This window comes from Furipterus horrens, unplaced genomic scaffold, assembly GCF_987537825.1.
Source record: "Furipterus horrens unplaced genomic scaffold, mFurHor1.1.pri manual_scaffold_12, whole genome shotgun sequence".
NCBI lineage: Eukaryota > Metazoa > Chordata > Mammalia > Chiroptera > Furipteridae > Furipterus > Furipterus horrens.
Genome location: NW_028327182.1, coordinates 42,085,070 through 42,105,934, shown reverse-complemented (window position 1 = coordinate 42,105,934; position 20,865 = coordinate 42,085,070). Strand labels below are relative to the sequence as shown.

The following is a 20,865-nucleotide window of genomic DNA, read 5'->3' as shown; positions in this document are numbered from 1 at the left end:
TGGCCGGGCTTTGGAGGGTACATTTTAGGTGTGAGAGGATAGGAAGGTAGTCCCCATAGTCCGCCTTGGTAGGAGGGGTGTTGCCTAGAAGTAAGGGTCTGCCATACATAATTTTAAAAGGGCTGAGCATGTGGGGATTTTTGGAAGCCGAGCAAATTAGGAGGAGGGCTAGGGGCAGAAATTTGGGCTAGGAGATGTATTTTGGTGCTAAGTTTGGTTAGGTGGATTTTTAATAGGCCATTAGCTCGTTTTACCTTTCCTGATGACTGGGGTCGGTATGGAATGTGAAGCCGCCACTTAATGTTTAATGCCTGAGCTATCTGTTGGGATATTTGTGAAACAAAGGCAGGGTCATTATCTGTCTGAAGAGAGGAGGGAAGTCCAAATTGGGGGATGATGTAACTAATGAGTGCCTTGGTTACTTCAGAGGCCTTTTTCATAGTGGTCGAGAAAGCCTTTATTTACCCGGAAAAAGTGTCAATGAAGACTAAGAGGTATCGGAGACGCTTCTATTTGCCAGTCCTGACCTAGATGATGTCTCTGAATTTGGTGTGTGGGAAAAGGCGGTTTCAGTTTTTCCTGAGGGTTGGCTTGTTGGCGTATAGGGCAGTTTTGGGATATTTTTTTCTAGCTGGGTTAGCGTGCTAGTGTGATGTGTTGTTTGGGATAATAAAGCATGTAGTGACATTTTGCTTATGTGAAACTGGTTATGAAGTTTTGTGAGACTATGTTAAGTGTGATTATTGGAGAGAATTATTTTGTTATGAAGATGGAACCAACCATTTTTTTTTTGGTTGCTCCAAGCTTAACTAGGGTGCGTCTTTCTTTCTCTCCATAAGGGGGTGCCTTGGTAGGCATCATGATAAGGATGAAAGAGGCAAAGCTTGTTTTTTTGCCTCAGTGTTTGCTTTGTGATTTCCCTGAGCTATGAGATCTTTCTTGGCCTGATGTCTCTTGCAGTAGATAACTGCTGCTTTCATCAGGAACTGAGCCTCTTGAAGAGGTTTGAGAATGAGATGTTTGTTGATGATGGGAGAGTGTTTAGAGGTGAGATATTTTCTTTTTAAAAAAAAAAATTGGGCTGTGTGGATGTATGGTGTGATAGGCATATTTGGAGTCAGTGTATATATTGACCTGACGGTTTTTTGCAAGGGCCAAGGACCATTTTAGGGCAATAAGTTCTGCATGTTGGGAGGAGGTACTAGAGGGCAAGTGTCCCAACTCAATGATGAAGGTGAGGGTAGTGATGGCATATTCTGTTTCCTTTGGGCTGGTCTTATAGGAGCTTCCATTTATGAACCAGGATTCCACCTGGGGTAGAGGGATGTCTTATATGTTGGGGAAGGGGTGTAAAAAGGAGGAGAGATGTTGTGTGCAGTTGTGGGTATGGGTGTGGGAGTCAGGAGGACTAGAAAGGAGTGGGTGAATGTTTGATGATCAATGAGATAAGTTAGGGGAGAGGTACTTAGTGGTTGGGTCACCTTGTCATCTATTCCTACAACCGACATGGTGGAGGGAGTTAGGAGCCCTGAAAATTCAGGCAGGACAGAATACATGGCTCCCATATCATAGATAAAGGAGACAAGCTTACCTGCCACCGATATATTTATCCTGAGTTCTGCAGCCATGATGGTGAGAGGCGAGGGGCCTGAACCTGGGCCCCATCAGGTGATGGAAAGTTGAGGAGGTCTGGGACTGAGAGGCCTTTGTTCAGATCCACTGCCAGGATAGGCAGTCTAGTCTCTTGCTTAGAGGCCGTTGGACAGTCAGCCTTCCAGTGACCTGTCTTTTAACAGAGAGGGCAGGGACCTGGAGGAGGTAAGCAGGGATTTGGACAGAGCTTCGCCCAATGTCCCTCCTGACCACACTGGAAACAGGGGCCCAGAGGCTGCCTGATGGTGGAGGCTTTGCCCTTAGGCTTATTTTGTTCCTTGGAGGAGTTCTCTGGGGCATTAGCCAGGAAAAGATACTGCTTGTCTTTCTGTTCCTGATGCTCCTTTTTCCTTTCCTTTTCTTTCTGTTTCTGTTTATCTTGCTGGTTGTTGGATACCCAGAAGATGACCTGAATAAGTTTATTTTGGGGGGTCTTGCTGCCTGCCTCTAACTTTTGGAGCTTTTTTCAAATGTCTGGGGCTGACTGACTAATGAAGTGGGTGTGTAAAAAGAGGCATCCTTCAGGCGAAGTGGGGTCTACATTGGTGTATTTTTGGATGGATTTTGTGAGTCTTGTTAAAAGGGGGCTGGATTTTTGTTGGGACTCTGGGTTACCTCAAGGGCTTTGTCACAGTTGAAAGCTTTAAAGCCCTATTTGCATATCTCAGCAAGGAGACACACAAGGAAGTGGGACATTTGTGAAGGTCGGGGGAACCTATCTGGTCGTCTCAATGAGAGGGATGAGGAGGCGTCTAATGCAGGGTTGTAGGGAGGTGGGTGGTCAGTGGGATCAAAGATGTCCAAGGAAGAAGGAGAAGGAGTTAGATGGGGTGCAGAAGGTCAAGAGGAAGGTGGCTTTTCCTGGACAAGGAAAATTTGGTGGCTAGTGAATTGTTGGCAAAGGGAGTGTTTGCCCTGAAGGGTTCAGAAAGCCTGAGCATAGGGGAATTTCTGACTACTTGCCCGGCCTCCAGAGGAAGTTATCAAGGTCTGTGAGGACTCCAAAGTCAAGTGTGCTGCTTTATGGCCACTGACTCTGGTTATCAAGGGGATTGATTCCCACGAAGGTGATGGATATTAGTGTGAGGCCTTGAAAATGGAGAAGGGTGAATCCAAGCCAATGTTCCCGGCCCCACAATCTGTCAAGACAAGTGTCCCTGTGTTGACCAGAGAGTGGGGAAGCCAAGGCCAGCAGGAGAGGCATTGAGTCATCCTGGGCATCCCCAGGGGTTGTCAGGCTGAGGAGAGTGGGTCCAGATTGACCCGAGGAGTCAGGAGACTCCGGGAGTCATTCTGACTGAGCGCTCAGATTCAGGGCCAAACTGCCTGGGGTGGTCTTGGATAGACCAGGAAACAGAACCACTGGATGTGAGGGAGAAGGAGGCAAAGACTCACCCGTGAATCCGATGACCGATATTGACTGAGAGTAAATAGCAGTCAGGGAAGGGTTTGGAGGAAACGAGATGGATGGGGTCAGTAAGCCACAGGGGAAGCTTGGGCCACTGACTCATGGAAATCTGAGAGACTCTGGGTCCAAGGATTTGGGCCAGCTTGGGGCCCGAATCCAACTTGGGAGACCTGGTTGGGCCGGTGGCCCAATCCTGGGTTTCGGCACCAAAATGTAAAAATGGAGTCACGCAGATGACCATTAAGATGCAGTGAGCTCGAAGGTAGAGGTTTTATTGGGAAAATCAGCAAGCAGTGAGGGAGCCCTGCCATGGCTGGTCAGGATTCCACCTTTCTAGGGAGGAAGGGGTTCCTTTTATAAGGGGAGAGCACAGAGGAGGATTTTTTGTGAGACTTGTCAGTGGTCTGGCCTTCTGGCAGCTGCAGGTGTGACAGGTTGATCAAATCAGGACATGGTTGTGGCCTGATACAATTTGTCATCTCACAGGCAGCTGCAGGCAGGGTAAGGGGTTGCATAGTATGGGGTCTGGAGATGTCATTATTTAAATTGATGTCATTTCTTATTCAAATATTTAAAAATTTTTCTCTATAAAACAAACATATCTTTCTGTTTGGTGCCATCTTGTCTCCTATTTTTTAAATCTCTTTTGGTTGGCTATTATTATTTTTTAAACTATATTATCAAAGAGGAGGACAATAATAAAGTCCCCCAGGGATCAACAATATTTTTGATAGTGGTATGGGCATCTGATAAGAACAAAAGACCCTGTAGTAAAAACATTTTTTAGAGGAGTTCCTATAAGTTAGATCAGTTGGTCATTTTATCTTATGATTGTATTTCAAGCTTATTGTGAGTTTGACAGGCACATGAGATTATTTAAATGTCAGAGTTTAGTTCTTCAGTTCAAGAATTCTTTGGGGGGAAAAGAACTTGGTATCCCATTTATACTCACTTTGGTCATTTAATCCAGCCTATAGGCCACCAGCTGGGCACCCCATACACTCCCATTCAGCCAATGGTGCTGTAGTAACACCCAGTATGAGGCACACAGTAATAAAACAGTAAATGATCTCCTAACCCAGGCCACCAGAGCTGGAGACATGGCTAATAATGGGGAATTTCTAAATAATGTGAGAGAATCTTCCAGGAACACACACACACACACACACACACACACACACACACACCCTGAAAGGTATTTTCTTTCCAAACTGAAGCCAGGAAAACCTATAGAACTTCCTCCACTTAAGGCCCAGAAGGCATTCACAGACACTCATGGGTATTTTAGTAGACATTTTTATAAAAGGCATATGCTCTGGTCCATGCTTACTTTTCAGTTCTATTTCCTGCCACCTTCCTGCTTGCACTCCCTACCCTAGTCTCAATGGTTTGCCTCCTATACAACCGAGAAGAGACAACCACATAGACAATATGCCCAATCTCTGATCCCAGGAGCGAGGCATGCCTCTCAGATAGCCCTGGAGTCAGTGTATACCTGAGGATGTTTAGAGAAATGGATACCTAAAATATGCCATTTACCTACTTACTAGAGTCCTTGTTTGCAAGCAGTCTTCCTCCTTTTGCCTATGAGTTGGTTTTCCATGTAGGTCTGTTTTCAGGGAGAGAATGGCCTGGACATGTAGAAGCATGCATTCTGTTCTTACACGAATTAGATTTTTATTTTAAATTAATTAAATTGCATTTTTTGTTTTACACATCAGTTGGTTAAAGTGATTCTGCTATTACAGAAAGGGATCTGTTTTCATAATGCTGAAAAATCAGGGATTTGAGTTTGCCTATGAAGGTTGAACCCTGTGTTATGGTAAACTGACAAAGATAATGAATGTAATTCCCTGAGGTCTTCTAGGGGACAGACTGCTGGTCCATCCCAAGCAATATGCCATTCTGATCTCTGCATTGGACATGCCAGAGCATTTCCTAATTAAATGTCTGCATCAGGCATGATGGTGTAATCATAGCTAATATCAGTCTAGCTCTTCATGTGTACAATGATACTGCAATCCTGTGAAGAACTTAGTGTTATCTTTTTTCCTCCATATAAAAAATAAAATGAAGGTTCAATTACTTATGCAAGTCACAAAACTAGTGAGTTGTGGAGCTTTTATGCTAGGCCACATCTGGGTTCATGTGAATGTTGCACCTTGCCTTCCTGCCTTTCCTTTAGCTTGTTAGTTCTTCATTTTATTAGGTCTATAGGTTTAAAAATCAGAGTCCTTAAAATCCCATTTTGGTAGTTTCTTTGCTCAGATCACAAGGAGCATACAAACAACCTAAATGCATGCTCAACCATTCAAAGATGTGATCTGTTCTCTGGCCGAGTGTCCCTCATCCATCATGCATTTTCCTAATAGACCTGGCAGGTCTTGCACGAAGGGGAGCTTTTCTTCCTCACTCAGTGGTACTTCCTTTGAGGCATGTTCTGTTCAGGACCCTGTTGAGATTTTGATTAGAAAAGACAAATGTTGTGCAACTTCCATTAATGTTCTATTTCTCCTATAGCAAAATATAGGCTCTTGCAACTTTCTCCAGGGAATTTAATATTCCATGCCTGTTGGCAAATTCAGTTTTGAGTTTTACATAAAACACTAGAAAACAGTTAGTGGCCTGGTCAGGGGGTATGCTTGTGTTTCAATGATTCTTTGAGGTGACTTTAATCCTTTTGCAACCTATTCCCCACTCCTGTAATCTACAAACCATTAGCTTTCTAAAGCAAAAGAAAATATTTTAAAAAAATTAAGGTATTTTATTTATATCTACTAATATCCTACTTCAACCGAGATGGATTAAAGGTTAAATTGGATGGTGTAAATGTCCTCTTCATAGATGGGATGACTATTTGCACTGATAAAATAGCTTTTCCAGGTCAATTTCTTGCTCATAAATATGAGGAAAAACTGACATTATCTGTTCTTTCATCCTTAAGATGCAAAAATAGCTCTCTAAGACAGAAAAGCATGGGAAGTATGAGGAAAAGGAAAGGAAAAAGAAATTCAATTTCCCGTTTCTCTCCTGCTAGGAGAAGACAAGTTATAACAAAATGAGCACATCAGAGTTTATTTTTTAATAAAACACATCAGTGTGACAGCACAGACATGAGTTCCTCCTCAGGGAAATGGTCTCCTCCCAGATGCCGTCCTTGGTCATGATGTAGATTTTGAGTGCATCCCTGGTGTGCATGTCTCTCTCGGCAGCAGAAATGAAAATGTCCTTCACAAGCCGCATGGCTCTGTCCAAAGACAGTAGGACATGACTCACATTCTGCGTGTTCTTCAAACCAACCTGATTGTCGAGCAGGGGCAGCTACATGGCACTCGCTGACTCTCAGCCTTGAAGGAGTCTCTCTGGTAGGACCCCACTGGCTCAAAGCTGTACATGGCTCCCTTCCCTTTTTCATTGAGTCCCCAATAATGTTGTAAACATTATACAGAAAGAAGCGCCTGAACAGAGGATCGTGGACAGCATTGCGGAGATTGCCCTGGGGTCATGGTCTTATTATTAGAATGCTTTTATACCTTTAGTCTTGCTTCAACAATCTTTGTCAGGGTAAGACAGTCTCCATGGAAACTACTGCATCCAATGACTGTTTTATCTGTTGATGTGTAACATTTTGGGTTGCCCTGGGTGTGGCTTCAAAGCCCTTAACTCAATTGAGTATCAGAAGCAACAGTTGGGTTCTGGCCAACATAAAGGTGTAGACAGACATGCTGTGTCTCCCTCCACACCTAAGAAGAAATATAACTGCCTCAAAACTAGAAACAACCAGAAGTTCCAGAAAATCAAACTGCATGGAAATCCAGCAAACAAAGATATAAAGAGGAAATACTCATCCAGACAGGTAGGAGGGGCGGAGCCGGGGCAGAGAGGACGCGGTGTGGTGGCAGCAGTGGCAGTGGCAGCAGCAGCGGCAGGCCAGCAGAAAGCGCAGTCACATGTTTTAAAGTCAGGAGGGACACCTGGGGAGTGTTCCCAGATCCTCACTGGACCTAGCAGCTCACGGTCCCCACACCGGGGAAATCAAGTCTCATTGCTTCTGACTGTGCAAACCAGCAGGGTTTGGGGTGGAGACAGAAACTACCGGTCTCTCAGCAGAGTCCGCTTGTTTAAAGGGCCCCCACAATTTTAGAACGTCCGCAGACTCACCCACTCTGGAAATGATGGCCAGGCAGCAGCTAGAGGGGATTCAGTCTGGTGTGGAAATGGGAGAGGTGCCTGGAAAAGGGGCGAGTGTTGGGCAGGTGGCATTTTTCCCTCTCAGATCCCTCCCCCACATATAGCGCTACAGTGTGGTTAAATAGGTCACCCTCTACTGACGAATCTGTAAGGCTCCGCCCCACACAATGTAACAGGAGTGACAGCTCTACCTGGGATGTGGAGGCAAACAAACACAGGAGCCTGTCAGAATGAGGAGACAGAGAAGTATGGCCCAAAAAGGGGAACGAATCAAGGTTCCAGTGGGAGAACTAAGCAATGAGGAGATAGACAACCTAACAAATGCAGAATTCAAAACACTGGTTATAAAGATGCTCACAGGCTTGACAGATATTCTTGAGTATGGCAAAAGCAAAAGAGAAGAAGTAAAGGCTATGCTAAGTGAAGCGAAGAAAAATCCACACAAAACCAATGGTGAAGGGAAGGAAACCGGGGTTCAAATCAATGACTTGGAACATAAGGAAGAAAAAAACAGTCAACCAGTGCAGAATGAGGAAGCAAGAATTGAAAAAAAATGAGGAAAACTTCCCAAATTTTGTGAAGGAGATGGACATACAGGTCTGGGAAGCACGGAGGGTCCTGAACAAGCTGGGCCCAGAGGGGATCACACCAGGATGCATCATGACTGAGATGCCAAAAGTGAAAGATAAAGACAGAGTCCTGGGGGCAGCAAGAGAGGGGCAGAGAGTTGCCTATAAGGGGGTGCCTACAGGACTATCAACTGATTTCTCAGAGGACACTTTGCAGGCAGGAAGGGACTGGCAAGCGGTATTCAATGTGATGAAAGACAACCTGCAACCAGGACTACTCTATCCAGCAAGGCTATCATTTGGAATGGAAGGGCAGACGAAGTGCTTCCCAGACAAGGTAAAGCTAAAGGAGTTCATCATCACCAAGCCACTAATATATGAAAGGTCAAAGGGACTTACTTAAGAAAAAGAAGATCAAAACTATGAACACTAAAATGACAACAAACTCACAACTATCAACAACTGAATCTAAAAAATAAGAACAAAGTCCAATTAAGCAAACCAGAATAGGAACAGAATCATAGGTATGGGGATCATTTGGAGGGTTGTCATCTGGGAGGGGAGAAGGGAGAAATGAGGATATGGTGCAGGGATTAAGAAGCAGAATCCATGGTGCAAAACAGACAGGAGGATGTTAAGAATAATATAGGAAAGGGTGAAGCCAAAGAACTTATATGCACGGCCCATGGACATGAACTAAGGGGGATGGGATTGCTGGAGGGAAGGGGGCTACTGGGAAGAGGGGAGCAAAGGGAAAAAAATTGAAACTACTGTAACAACATAAATCAATAAAATATACTTAAAAAAAAAGAAAAAAGAAAATTAAAAACAAAACAAACAAACAAAAAAGAAACAACAGTTGGAAAATCTTTCCCAGCAATTGCCATATCGGACCTCCATTGAAATGGGAGGGTGAGAAGCTCAGCAGCACAGCTGGTGCTCTGCTGCTCCATCACTGGGTCTCAGCAGGGGCCCCAGGACACGACTTTGCACGTTCACATCACTGCACTGCTCCTGGTGTTTCACGGCAAGGTGGCGGCTCAGGAAACTACATTTTAATATATAAAGTGCCTAAAGTATTTAATTTTCTTTTGCCCTCCTCTCTCTGGTTATGGTAATGCCATTTAACATTTTTATGATGCTCCCTAAAAGTAGCAAAACCTTCTGTAATCGATGAAATGAGAAAATGTATTTTGAAATGCTCAATACACAATAACTAATGTTAAGATAGCACATTATTCACCTGAGCACCTTTATAACAACTCCACTGATAGTGTGTCCTTGTTTACACGCATATCTTAGTGCCCTGGTCTTCATTTAGCTCAATGTATAATGTATACATAATTTATATTCATTAATTCTGGGATTTAGTTTAGCTTTGTGGACTACACTGGGGAACACAATTTTTGTTGAGTTAGATGTGACACTTTTTTTTGGACTAAATTCTGACATCGGAATCCAAAAATGACCCCACTTTTTCTCTATCACATCCGCTCTTTGTCCCTAAAATCATACAAAATGTACATACAAAGGAAAATAAAGAAAAAAATTACCTGAATATACTCTTTATTTAGAGTTATTTTATTCATATCAAGGCTATATATTTTTACCGTAAGTCAAACTGTGTACAAGTAGTAAAGTTCTACCAAACATACATATTAAGGTATTTTATCTTTTCAAATGACAGGCTAGGAAATGCCAAAATGAGATACTTGAAACAGTCTTCTTTAGTTGGCAAAGCTTTAAGTAACTGCTTCATAAGACCCAGTTTTATGTGCTGAGGTGGGAATGTAATGTTCTTTGTGTCAACAAGTGGCTTATGTAGAATGTTTGGATAACCAGGTTTGAGGTCAGATCTTGGAGGCCAATTTGACTCTACCCAATGCTTCCCACGAGCTCTGCTGTCCCACATACACAGAAAACAGGGATACTTGGTTTATCCATGTTACTGACCAAGAAGGAAGCAGATCATTTTAAGGTGAACACAGGTGATCCAGTTGTGCTTGTGATATTGCAACAGATCAATAACTCTTTTTATGTCTTCATATTCTTCATGAAAACAAACTGAATAGCCAATTGGGACTGCACCAAATATATTGCCATTGTGGAGGAGGTCACACTTCAAGCTCTGCTTTGAGCTATTGATGAATAGTTGCCATTCATTTGCATTATAGATTGGAATTCCCAATTCTTCCATTAAACCATGTATATTATGGCAATACACAAAGCCACTGTCACTTCGAAAGTACTGCAGAAATGCAATTTCTCTTGATCGAAAGTAGGATGCCTTTGTTCCTTTTTCAAGCAAGTTTTTCTTGTGTAGTCTTGAGGCTAGGAGTTCTAAAGCCTTTTTGGATAGTCCCAAATCTTATGCCAAATCATTCAACTCATGCTGGTCAAATCCATTATGCACTGAGTTTTCTTCAATTTCAAAATCTTCATCGTTGCTGTCACTCGGTTCTTCATCATACTCTGTTTTTCAAAAGAGAGTAGTTCAATGAAAACTAACACTGGGATTTCAGCTGAATGAGGCAGTGGGTGTATAGCTGATGGTAGAGTAGGATACTCTATTTTATATTTATTTTTCTTGTTATATCTTGATGTTTTCACTATACAAAGTAACAGTCACTTGAATAATCTCTGGGCTCTCACCAAACCATAGGTATACCAAATGGCAAATTATCACGTGTTCCCTTTGTACACATCCATAAACTTTTTTTCAGATTTAATGTGTATTATTGATTAAAATATTACATTTGTGCCAATTTCCCTTCCCTCTGCTCCCCTCCACCCGGTGGCCCCCCTCCCTCCAGTTGTCCCCCCCTTTTAGATTATGTCCATTAGTTGTGCATACAGTTCCTCCCAACCTCTCTCCGTCTATTCCATTCCCTCCTACCATGATCCCCAATTCCTATATCATCTCCCTCCCTCTCCCCACTCCCCCTCCCTGTTGACCTCCCCCCAATATGCTTCCCGTACCCACAGTTCCTTTTCCACTCTCGTTGCCTGTTTAGTTTGCCTTTGTTTCATCTCCCTAGCTTCTGTTTTTTAAACCAGCCCCTTTAACATCTCATATAACAGTGGTTTGGATCTAATGAACTCTTTCAGTTTTATTTTGTCCTGGAAACACTTTCTCTGTCCTTCTATTCTGAATGACAATTTCACTGGATAGAGTATTCGTGGTTGTAGGTTTTGGATTTTCATTACTTTGAATATTTCTTGCCAGTCCCTTCTTGCCTGTAGGGTCTCCCTTGAGAAGTCAGCTGATAGTCTAATTGGGACCCCTTTGTACATGATTCTTTTCTTCTCTCTTGCTGCTTTTAAGATTCTCTCTTTATCTTTAATTTTTGACATTTTGATTATAATGTGTCTTGGAGTGGTTCTCCCTGGGTCCAGTCTCTTGGGAACTCTCCTTGCTTCCTGGACCTGCAAGTCTATTTCTTTCCCCAAGTCTGGGAAGTTCTCCTTTATTATATTTTCACTCAATTTTTCAAGTTCTAGTTCATCTTCCTCACTCTCTGGCAAACCAATGATTCTTATGTTGGGCCTTTTATAGCTGTCCCAGAGGTTTCTGATCCTCTCATCGTTGCTTCCCATTTCCTCTCTCTGCATTGGTTGACTGCTTGTTCCTTCTCCATATTCCAGTTTGTTGAAATGAATTCTGGATTTTTTTTCCTCACCATCTGTCTCGTATGTGGTTTTGTTCCTTTCGTTATGAATGTTTTTCGCTTCTTTCTTATCTTTTTCCTGCTCTTTTGTGAATTCTGTAAGCCACCTGATAACAATGGCCCAGAACTGAGCCTCTGACAGGTTTCTTATATGTTCATCTGTCAGGTTCTCTATCTGTTGCCTGGTGAGCTGTGCCACCGGGATTTCTATAGTTGTCTGCCTCATTTTGACAGATACGTTTTGTTTTCTTGGGCCGGCTGTAGGGGGCAGTGCCTGTGTACGCATCACAATTCAGCGACCGGCGCCTGTCCGCGACCTATTTCGCAGCCCTGTGGTGCTTTCTTTGGGGGTGGGGGTCCAAGATGGATTCACACAGTTATTCAGCTAGGAGACCGGGATCCGTCCTCCCGCTCCCCTGGGCCTCACTGTTCAAGGCGATGCGGTGGCTGCTTTCCCCAGCGTTGGGGTCACGCACTGCCAGGGGCTTGACTGCAGCCGGGATTTTTCGCCGCCCCGCCGCTGTCCCAGGTGCGACCGCAAACAGCGCTGCCCTCTTTAACTCTTACCTGCCCAAATGGCACTGCTGGTTTATAACTTCATATGTTGGGCTTCCGTGTAGTTTTATTTTCTGGAATTTCTAGTTATCCTTTGTTTTGAAGTAGTTGTATTCCTCTCTAGTTGTAGAGGGAGACCTAGCGTGTCCGTCTAAGCCTCCATCTTGGCCGGAAGTCCCACATCCATAAACTCTTGACACACTGCTTGCACACCTTGTGAGGGGTCTAAGACTTACCTCGATCACCAAGTTTCACTTTAAAATATGCAAAATAGGCTTGCCTGACAAATGCGCTGTTTGTCCCTTGACTGGGAATGGTGAAACTGCCCCAGATATAACAAAATGAATCACGGTTGTTTAGGCACTTATGATGAGAAATAGCAGAGGCAGACATGACCTGAAGGGAAGGAAATAAGTATGCATGTAAATAAGAAAATAAATTCTGCTAACTCCTTGTATACAAACAAGAACTTGGACTACATTTTGGAATATGATTCACTATATAGAGTGGCACACAACCTCTCACCACACTGCCTCACATGTAACTGAATAGCCTAGAGAAGTATGAACGTGTCGCTGGTCTCCATGGTTGTCCGCCACCCTTCCCCACTTGAGGGAGGTTTTCTCTTAGCCTACAGGAGAGCACTAGGGCTTCCCTTGATCCAGGCTTGATCCAGCCTACAGTGGTTGCATTAAGATAAGCTGTACAGAAAAAACTTGACATGATAGAAGAAAACTAACTACAATTTTTAAATCAGCATGCCTATTTAAGTCTAAAACAGCTGAAAATAAAAATCAACAGGAATTATGTTAAAAATTGTTCCCCTGTGTTATCTGAATCCTTTTGTTTTTCTGCCACATGAATATTGTTCATTTTTGTTATTCATTAGCACTTTTTTTTAATGCGTTTTATTGATTATAATATTACATTTGTCCCAATTTCCCTTCCCTCTGCTCCCCTCCACCTGGTGGTCCCCCTCCCTGCAGTTGTCCCCCCCTTTTAGATCATGTCCATTAGTTGTGCATATAGTTCTTCTCAACCTCTGTCTATTCCATTCCCTCCTACCATGATCCTTAATTCCTATATCATCTCCCTCCCTCTCCCCATTCCCCCTCCCTGTTGACCTCCCCTCAATATGTTCCCTGTACCTATAGTTCTTTTTCCACTCTCATTGCCTGTTTAGTTTGCCTTTGTTTCAATTCCCTAGCTTCTGTTGTTTCTTGTGATGCAGTTTTCATTTTAGATTTCATAGTCTTGATCCTCCTTTTTCTAAACCAGTCCCTTTAACATCTCATATAACAGTGGTTTGGATCTAATGAACTCTTTCAGTTTTATTTTGTCCTGGAAACACTTTCTCTGCCCTTCTATTCTGAATGACAGTTTTGCTGGATAGAGTATTCGTGGTTGTAGGTTTTGGATTTTCATTACTTTGAATATTTCTTGCCAGTCCCTTCTTGCCTGCAGGGTCTCCCTTGAGAAGTCAGCTGATAGTCTAATTGGGACCCCTTTGTACATGATTCTTTTCTTCTCTCTTGCTGCTTTTAGGATTCTCTCTTTATCTTTAATTTTTGACATTTTGATTATAATGTGTCTTGGAGTGGTTCTCCCTGGGTCCAGTTTTTTTGGAATTCTCTGTGCTTCCCGGACCTGTAAGTCTATTTCTTTCCCCAAGTCTGGGAAGTTCTCCTTTATTATATTTTCACTCAATTTTTCAAGTTCTAGTTCATCTTCCTCGCTCTCTGGCAAACCAATGATTCTTATGTTGGGCCTTTTATAGCTGTCCCAGAGGTTTCTGATCCTCTCATCGTTGCTTCCCATTTCCTCTCGCTGTATTGGTTGACTGCTTGTTCCTTCTCCATATTCCGGTTTGTTGAAATGAATTCTGGATTTTTTTCCCTCACCATCTGTCTCGTATGTGGTTTTGTTCCTTTCGTTATGTTTTTCGCTTCTTTCTCATCTTTTTCCAGATCTTTTGTTAATTCTGTAAGCCACCTGATAACAATGGCCCTGAACTGAGGTTTCTTATTTGTTCATCTGTCAGATTCCTCATCTGTTGCCTGGTGAGCTGAGCCACCAGGATTTCTATAGTTGTCTGCCTCATTTTGACAGATGCGTTTTGTTTTCTTGGGCCGGCTAAAGGGGGCAGAGCCCGTGTACTTGTCACGACCCAGCGACCGGCGCCGTTCCGCAACCTTTCTCGCTGCGCTGTGGTGCTTTGTCGTCACAACCCAGCGACCGGTGCCTGTCCGCGACCTATTTCGCAGCCCTGTGGCGCTTTCTTTGGGGGCGGGGGTCCAAGATGGATTCACACAGTTATTCCGCTAGGAGACCGGGATCCGTCCTCCCGCCCCCCTGGGCCTCACTGTTCAAGGCGATGTGGTGGCTGCTTTCCCCAGCGTTGGGGTCGCGAGCTGCCGGGGGTTCGACTGCAGCTGGGATTGTTCTCTCTGCCACTGGGATTGTTCTCCCTGCCGCTGGGATTGTTCTCCCTGCCGCTGTCCCTGGTGCGACCGCAAACAGCACCGCCCCTTTCGCTCCCCCTACCTGCCCAAAGGGCGCCGCTGGTTTATAACTTCATACGTTGGGCTTCCGTGTAGTTTTATTTTCTGGAATTTCTAGTTATCCTTTGTTTTGAAGTAGTTGTATTCCTCTCTAGTTGTAGAGGGAGACCGAGCGCGTCCGTCTAAGCCTCCATCTTGGCCGGAAGTCCTCATTAGCACTTTTTGAGTGTTGAAACTAGGATAGGAGAGTGAAGAAAGTCACACATGTAAATTTGACTTCTGTTGTGATTTGACCAAACAAGAGTTTTAGAAAATGGGTCAAATAAATCAAGCAACCAGTACAAAGGTTGGAGCTGCAGTTTCTTTGTTTTTAAAGTATATTTTATTGATTATTTTGTTACAATAGTTTCAATTTTTTTCCCTTTGCTCACCTCTGCCCAGCATCCCCCATCCCCCAGCAATCTCCGCCCCCCCGCCACAAGTCCATGCCCATGGGCCGTACATACAAGCTCTCCTGCTTCAGCAGTTTCTACTAGTATTTTTCCTAGGGAGCTAGAGTAAAAGTACTACCTTTCTGTAACTAATATGAACTTTCTCCCTTAAAGATACTGCTTCTTCTTTTCTGAGATCAAAACCATCACACTTATACCATGTAACCAATTGCCCACATTCCCTCAGAAACTAATATTAAAATTTACAAAACAATTGAGCTAGATATCCAAGTTTGTGTTTTTTAAAAGTTTCAAGAGTATTAATTAATTATGAATCACATTTAGGGATGTCCTTTAACCATAAATATACAGAAAATAATCTAGTTTTTTTTTAATTAATTAATTTATTTATTTTGGTTTTTTAATTACAGTTGTCCCATTTTTTCCCCTTTGTTCCCCCCATCCCACCCCTTATTCCACAATCGTATCCCTCCCCATTGTCCATGTTCATGAGTCATTCATACACGTTCCTTAACTAAACCCTTTCCTTACTTGTCCCCCTTCTCTCCCTCCCTCCTTCCCCCTAATAACTGTTATTCTGCTCCTTGTTCTACTTAGTTCATTTGTTTGTGTTGTTCCTTAGTTTCCTGTATTCGGTGATATCATATGGTATTTTTCTTTCTTTGCCTGGCTTATCTCACTAAGCATAATTATCTCTAGTTCCATCCATGTTGTTGCAAATGGCAGGAGTTCCTTCTTTCTGCTGCGTAGTATTCCATTGTGTAAATGTACCACAGTTTTTTGACCCATTCATCTACAGGTGGGCACTTAGGCTGTTTTAGCACTTAGCTATTGTAAACAGCGCTGCTTTGAACATAGGGGTGCATAAGTTCTTTTGAATTAGGGTTTTAGGATTTTTCGGGTATAATCCTAGCAGTGAAATCGCTGGTTCAAAAGACAGTTCCATCTTTAGTTTTTTGAAGTAATTCCATACTATTTTCCATAGTGGCTGCACCAGTCTGCATTTCCATTTCTCCACATCCTCACCAGCACTTGTTTGTTGATTTGTTGATGGTGGCCATTCTGACAGGTGTAAAGTGGTATCTCATTGTGGTTTTTATTTGCATCTATCTGATGGCTAGTGATGTTGAGCATTTTTTCATGTGTCTATGGACCTTTTGTATGTCCTCTTTGGAGAAGTTTTGTTCAGGTCCTTTGCCCATTTTTTAATTGGGATGTCTGTTTTCTTGATGTTGAGTCCTATAAGCTCTTTATATATTTTGGCGATCAGTCCCTTGTCTGAAGTATCATTGGCAAATATGTTTTCCCATATGGTTGGTTTCCTTTTCATCTTGCTGAAGTTTTCTTTTGCTGAGCAGAAATTCTTTAGTTTGATGTAGTCCCATTTGTTTATTTTTTCCTTTATTTCTTTTGCCTTAGGGGATGTATCTGAGAAGATATTGTTACGTGGTATATCTGAAATTTTCCTGCCTATGCTTTCCTCTAGGACTTTTATGGTTTCATGGCTTACTTTTAAATCTTTGATTCATCTTGAGTTTATTCTGGTATGTGGCATAATTTGGCGGTCTCGTTTCATTTTTTTGCATGTCCCTGTCCAGTTCTCCCAGCACCATTTTTTGAAGAGGCTCTTCTCATTCCATTTTATGTTCCTTCCCCCTTTATCAAATATTAGTTGACCATATAGTTCTGGGTTTACTTCTGGGCTCTCTATTCAGTTACATTGATCTATATGTCTGTTCTTATGCCAGTACCAGACTTTTTTTGATCACAGTGGCTTTGTAGTATTGTTTAATGTCTGGTATTGTGATTCCTCCTGCTGTGTTCTTCTGTCTCAAGATTGCTTTGGCTATTCAGGGTCTTTTTTGGCTCCATATGAATTTTTGAAGTTTTGGTTCTAAGTCTGTGAAATATGTCATTGGTATTTTAATAGGGATTGCATTGAATCTGTAAATTGCTTTGGGTAGTATAGCAATTTTGATGATGTTGATTCTTCCCATCCAAGAACATGGTATACGCTTCCATTTATTTGTATCTTCCTTAATTTCTTTCTTTAATGTTATGTAATTTCCAGAGTATAGGTCTTTTATCTTTTTGGTTAAGTTTATTCCTAGGTACTTTATTTTTCTTGTTGCTATAGTAAATGGTGTTTTATTTTTTGTTTCTATCTCTGATATTTTATTGTTGGTGTACTGAAATGCCTTAGGTTTCTGTATATTTATTTTGTACCCTGCTGTTTTGCCAAATTCACTTATTATATCGAGTAGTGTTTTAGTGGAGTCTATAGGGTTTTCTATGTATACTATCATGTCATCTGTATATAATGATAGTTTTACTTCTTATTTCCCAATTTGGATGCCTTTTATTTCTTTTTCTTGTCTGATTGCTGTGGCTAGGACTTCCAACACTATGTTGAATAGGAGTGGAGAAAGTAAACGTCCTTGTCTTGTTTCTGATTTCAGGGGGAATGCTTTCAGTTTTTGTCTGTTGAGTATGATTTTGACTTCCGGTTTCTTGTATATAGCCTTAATTATGTTAAGGTATGTTCCCTCTATTCCCATTTTGCTGAGTGTTTTCATCATAAATGGGTGTTGTACTTTATCAAATCCTTTTCTGCATCTATTGATATGATCATGTGATTTTTGTCTTTCATTTTGTTAAGGTGATATATTATATTTATTGATTTGCGATTAAACCATCCTTGCATCCCTGGGATGAATTCCACTTGATCGTGGTGTGTGGTCTTTTTGATGTGTTGCTGGATCCTGTTTGCCAATGTTTTGTTGAGGACTTTAGCATCTATTTTCATCAGTGATATTGGCCTGTAGTTTTCTTTCTTTCTTGTGTCTTGAACTGGTATTGGAATTAAGGTAATACTGGCTTCATAGAATGAGTTTGGTATTTCACCCTCTTTTTGGATTTTTTGGAATAGTTTGATGAGGGTAAGAGTTAGTTCTTCCCTAAATGTTTTGTAAAATTCTCCTGTGAAGCCACCTCATTCCAGGCTTTTGTGTGCCGGGAGATTATTGGTTACTGTTTCAAATTCATTCATTGTTATTGGTCCGTTGAGACTTTGTACTTCTTCTTGATTCAGTTTTGGAAGATTATATGTTTCTGGAAATTTGTCCGTTTCATTTGGGTTTTCGAATTTCTTGCCATACAGTTGTTTGTAATAATTTCTTACAATTCTTTGTATTTCTGTGGTATTGGTCATGATTTCTCCTCTTTCATTTCTAATTTTGTTTATTTGGGTCTTCTCTCTTTTTTTCCTTGATGATCCTGAATAATGGTTTGTCGATTTTATTTATTTTTTCAAAGAACTAGCTCCTACTTTTGTTGATCTTTTGAGTTGGTTGTTTAGTCTCTATGTTATTTAATTCTGCTCTCATCTTGATACTTTCCTTCCTTCTACTTGCCCTAGGCTTTGTTTGTTGTTGTTCCAGTTCTTGTAACTTTAGGGTTAGATTTTTTATTTGAGATTCTTCTAGTCTTTTCAGATATGCCTGTATTGCTTTGAACTTCCCTCTCAAGACTGCTTTTGCTGTGTCCTATAGGTTTTGGGCTGTTGTGTGTTCATTATCATTAGATTTCAGAAATTTCTTGATTTCTTTTTTGATGTCATTTTTAATCCATTCATTATTTAATAGCATGTTATTCATTCTCCATGAGTTTGTATGTCTTTGATTTTTTTCTTTGAGGTTGATTTTTAGTTTCAAGGCATTGTGGTCTGAAAAGATGCTTGATATAATTTCAATTTGCTTGAAATTTTTGAGGCTTTTTTTTTGTCCTATCATGTGGTCTATCTTTGAAAATGTCCCATGTGCATTTGAAAAGAATGTATATTTTGCTTCTTTGGGGTAAAAAGTTCTATATATATCAATTAAGTCCATGTGGTTTAATGTGTTGTTCAATGCCTGTATATCCTTGATGTTTCTTTGCTTCGATGATCTGTCTATTGTTGATAATGGTCTGTTGAAGTCCCCTACTATGAGTGTGTTGTTGTTAATATCCTTCTTGTGGTCTTCTAGTATTTGCTTTATGTACTTAGGTGCTCCTATGTTGGGTGCATATATGTTTATCAGTATTATATCTTCTTGATGTATTGTTCCCTTAAGTATTATGAAATGTCCTTCTTTGTCTCCTTTTATTGCCCTTGCTTTGAAATCTGTTTTGTCTGATATGAGTATTGCTACCCCACCTTTTTTTTTTTTTTTTCATGTTCATTTGCTTGGAATATTTTTTTAAATCCCTTCACTTTCAGTCTGTGTAAATCTTTTGTTCTGAGGTGTGTTTCTTGTAGACAGCAAATATGTGGGTCCTGTTTTTGTATCCATTTTGCTACCCTATGTCTTTTAACTGGAGCATTTAATCCACTTACATTTAATGTTATTATTGACAGGTATTTATTCATTTCCCTTTGTACTTGTGTTCCTCTCCTTCTCTTGTTTTCTTCTTTTTCTTACAGCATTCCTTTTAGCATCTCTTGCAGTGCTGGTTTGGTGTAGATGTATTCTTTTAGTCTTTCTTTGTCTGAGAAACTTCTTATTTCACCTTCCATTTTGAATGAGAGCCTTGCTGGGTAGAGTATTCTTGGTTGTAGGCCTTTGTTTTTCATTGCTTGAAATATTTTTGACCATTCCCTTCTGGCTTGTAGTGTTTCTGTTGAGAAATCGGTCAATAGCCTTATCGGAGCTCCCTTGTATGTTATTTGCTGTTTTTCTCTTGCTGCTTTTAGGATTTTCTCTTTGTCTTTGAATGTTGCCATTTTAATTATGATGTGCCTTGGAGTGGCCCTTTTGGGGTTCCTCTTCATTGGGACTCTATGCTTCCTGGACCTGCATGACCCTTCCTGTCACCAGGGTAGGAAAATTTTATGTCATTATTCTTCCTATCAGGTCCTCTATTCCTTGTTCTTCCTCTTCCCTCTCTTGTATTTCAATGATCCGGATATTATTTTGTCTCATGCTGTCTTGTAATTTCCTTAGACCTTCTTCACACTTTTTCAATCTTTTTTCATTTTGTTGTATTGCTGGGATTTTTTTTCTACATTGTCCTCTAATTCACTGATCCAATCCTCTGCTTTGTTTAGCCTGTTTTTGATTGATTCTACTGCATTTTTCAGTTAAGAGATTGAATTCTTCATTTCTTTCTGGTTCTTATTAATAGTTTCTATGTCCTTTTTTATGCTGGTGTAGTTCGCTGTAAGTTTCCTGTAATTTTCTTGGAGCTGTTGGTAATTTCCTTGGAGGTTCTCATAGTTATTTTTGAGGTTTTCAAGTACATTGAGCTTCTTCACCACCATTATTTTGAATTCCTTGTCTGACATTTGGGTTATGTCTCTTCCATCTACCTCTCTTTCTGGCAATTCCTCTTTTCCTTTCATTGGGAGGTTGTTTCTGCATCCCACTATGTTGGATTCTTCTTGTTTGTTTTTGTTTTTTGAATTTTTCTGCTTTGATTTCCTGCCTTTGTGGTATGAGATTCTTTATAGGAGATCTGGGGGTTTCAGTGGTGCAGCCTCTTTGATCTCCTGACCCTGACTTTCTTGGGATACCCTTTATGTCGTTTATTTATGCTGTCTGGTTATATTTCTGTTACTCTTTGGTGAGAACTTCCATCTGGCTAGTTGATTGAGAATCACTCTGCCCACCTTGTCTTGACTTCTTTTGTGGAGATGCTGTTAAAAACATAAACACACAGCCCAGGCAAGAAACCCACACCCTCAGAAATATCCCCCACCCTGTATCCCACTATCGGTAGCCAATGAGCCAATATTAATATAAATGTAGAGAGGTTAGGACTATTATATTATAGGAGAAATAGGTAAGAGTTGCTTTAAATGAAGAAAAAGATGATTTTTGAGAGGGAGAT

General features: G+C 41.3%; 1 pseudogene; it reads right to left on the bottom strand.

The window, feature by feature from the left end:
• LOC149996058 (proteasome subunit beta type-1 pseudogene) overlaps positions 1-7,107 on the bottom strand; it is a 35,132-nt pseudogene extending 28,025 nt beyond the window's left edge.
• Between the last annotated feature and the right edge of the window lie 13,758 nt (positions 7,108-20,865).